Consider the following 3,272-nt stretch of genomic DNA (forward strand, 5'->3'; position numbering starts at 1 on the left):
CATGTATCCAGCATGTTCCTGCTTTGAAAAATTCCTTTCCTACTAACATCTAGTCGGGCGTCGAAGGAGAAACCAGAAACTCAAGAGTATCAGAAATCTGGGTGTGTGGATGTTGGGGGATGGAGAAAATAAGGGAAAATGCTTTTAAACAAACAAAATAAAGGTGGGAGTAGGTACAGGCAGTGTCTGTCACAGTACGTCCACACAGGAGTCAGGGCTGTGATATAAGACTGAGCTAGCAGTAAAGGTCAGTAGGACAGGGTGTATACAGTGCCAACTGATTTGAGCAGGGTCAAGTTCTTGGCTGTTAAGCAGTAGGAAAAGGAAAATAAGACCTAAGCCTGGCCTGGTCTTTAGTGAATTGTGTTATTGAGGATTGGTCATGGAAAATATCCAGCACCAAGATAACAGATGGGGTTCCTAAAGTGATAATAGCCCTTGAGAACATTTCTAAGCCCTTTATAGGAACAGCATGCCAGATGAAGTTTCCAGAGCAATGCACATTTGGTCTGGGTCCTCTAGGAATATGGGGAGCGGGGAGGATTTGAAGCAGGTTGGGGGGGTCACACTACCCTTAGTTCTGTAGTCCTGATCAAGTCTCCCAAGAAGGAGTTGAATTACGCTAAGGGAGAAAGAGTGACGTGGAAACCAACTAGAAAGAGAAAACCAAAACGAGATAGACTCTCAAAGCACATTAGGAGCACTGGGCTAAGAAGCAAAGCGGTAGAGGAGCCGTCGGGTGGCACTAGGGGTGAGAGAAGACGTCAGACATCTCAGGACAAGCAGGAGAGGCAAAGATGAGGCAAAAGCTCATCAATGAGAGGAAACGATGCAGCTGTGATCAAAGTGGAAAAAGGAACTGAGCTCTCCACTTACCGGCTGTATGACCTTAGCATGTGGTAAGGCTTCTTAGCCTCCAGCAGCCTCAGTGTGCTTGCTCACTTGTGATGTGGGTATCAGTAATACCCACCCCACAGGGCTAGCTGTGGAGAACTAAGGTAACAGAAACGAAAGCACTTTGTAAACCATATTGCTCTAATGACAGAATTGAGAATGAGAAGGGTTGAAAAGTTAAGAAAAAAAAAAAAAAGATTACCTGTAAAACGTAAATAAGGGCGGGGGGGGGGGTGGGGGGGAGATGGTAGGTGCCATTCAGTTCATTAAAAACCACTCAGGAAATATCTGGGGTGGGCTTTTTTAAAAAGAAAACAAAAAGGCAGCCATCATGCATATGACTTGATTTTGAGTTCGATGCTTAGATGCATTGTCTACTGGAAGCAAGAGGAAGGTGGGGTGACAGGAAGTAGCTCACTCCTACTGAAAGCTCAGCCATCCACCAGCCACGGGATCAGGAGAACCGCACAGTAATCCACGCCTATTCTCTATAAAGTACGAAAAATGATCTGTATTCTGTCCCCGATATCGGAGGAATCATGTGCAAAGTTACCGATGAGAAAGGCCGTAAGTTTACTGCAAGTATTTTCTTCAATAAAATTGGACTCTTGAACGTGTGAACAAGGACTTGTGTCAAGTACTTCCCCAAGAATGGAAGAGTTGGAAAAAAAAAATGAGTTCGTCGGGTGAGGCCCAAAGACAGAGGAGTGTGATCTTTCCCCATGAATTCCCCCAGATCTGAGGGACACCTGTCATTGAGTCCCAGACACTTGCATGTTCTCAGAACCCATGAAGCAGCCTTCCCCTCGGTCACTAGGTGCTGAAGGACATCACATTTGGACCAGCCACTCAAAACGAAACGAGATACTGACTGAACGTTTTCCAGTGTCCCTGTGCTCTCCCAAAATCTAGAAAGGAAAGAAACCCTCAACAACTAGACATCATGGATTCACCTAGCCCATCCTGCCCCTATCACTTCACTCATTCTCTCATCATCCTTCTCAGACTAAAAAGCACGTTTCTTAGTTTAAATATTCCCAGATGCGGTCTCTGGAGGATTTTTCAGAGTCACAAATCTTTTCGCTAAGGAAACTCTTCATGTCTACCCCATGACCTCCTCTCTGCCTTTTGGCTAGTTTCCAGGTGTGTGGGTCTATCAGAGTTAACCTCAGCCAGACAGTCCACCCCTGTGCTTGTGAAAGAGGCATGGCTGTAGCCAAACTCAGTTTCAAGGTCTTTTTAAAACCAAAATTATCCCATCTCTGAAAGTGTCAAGTGGGAAGCGCCTAAGGCTTACTACGTTCCAGTTTATCCTCTGAAATCTCTTAGTTGAGCCCTGAGTCTCAGTTGCCTCCTGTAAAAGGAGGGATAATACTGACCTACAGGAATTTTGAGGAAAAGAATTTAGAAATTTCAGTTTCAATGCCCACAAGAATATAATGCTTCCCAGCCATCTCAGATGGTGTGCTCCACTTGGAGGGCACACATACATTACCCTAATAGGGTGATGAACATGTTGTATGAGTTTTGAGGGCCACTTCTGTCTTTGGCTTCTTGAAGGGCTGAGGCCAACCTAGTCCTTAGAGACCTATCGGGATCTAGCCCCAGAGTACCAAGTTCCAGAGAACATCTTGGTCCATGCTTAAACTTTCTATCACTGAAGATCCTAGAAAGGCATGCTTTGCTCTGATGCTCTAGTCAAGTGGGCCAGGAACTTGGCGGGGGGTGGGGGTGGAGGGACTGATTTCAAGGAATCCCAAATTAATCATTCTTATTTCCTTCCATTAAGACATCCATTCACTTGCAACAAAGAAGAATGAGCCAGTTCCAACCAGTTAGGGACAGAGGGGTGTGCCATCTTCAGCATTTGTACAAAGTCATTTGGAGCACAGGGAAGTCCAGTTGGCATGGGAGCTCCTTGCTTGAAAGCTGGAACAGGGTGAGGTTGAGTCCGTGTAGAAATGTTTACTCCTCAGTACTGGCCAAGTCTTATGGTGTGTAGAGGTCTGATGGAGTTAGAAGTCAGAGGTGAAAGTTCAGAGGTGAGTGGATGCATGATGAATGAATAGAAGGATGGATGCATGAAGGGAAGTGATCTGGCCCCTGGGGCACCCTCCTGATGCTGTTAACATCGCTGAACCTGGAATATCCAGTCCCTCAGTGTTCAGCCCACCTACCAACAATAAAACAACTCACTGAGAATTTCCAGCCTGGCCCAGTCCAGGCCAGCCAAAGACACTGACCAAATCCACAATCCTTACAAAGGAGGGAGTGGGGGAACTACTTTTTGTCGCTGTGGGTAGGAAGTTCACATTGCTCAGGCCAAAGCAATTCACTTTCTGAAGGGCTTGACGTCACACAGAGCTTTGTGACCTGGA

Source organism: Panthera tigris, chromosome D1 (genome assembly GCF_018350195.1).
Source record: "Panthera tigris isolate Pti1 chromosome D1, P.tigris_Pti1_mat1.1, whole genome shotgun sequence".
NCBI lineage: Eukaryota > Metazoa > Chordata > Mammalia > Carnivora > Felidae > Panthera > Panthera tigris.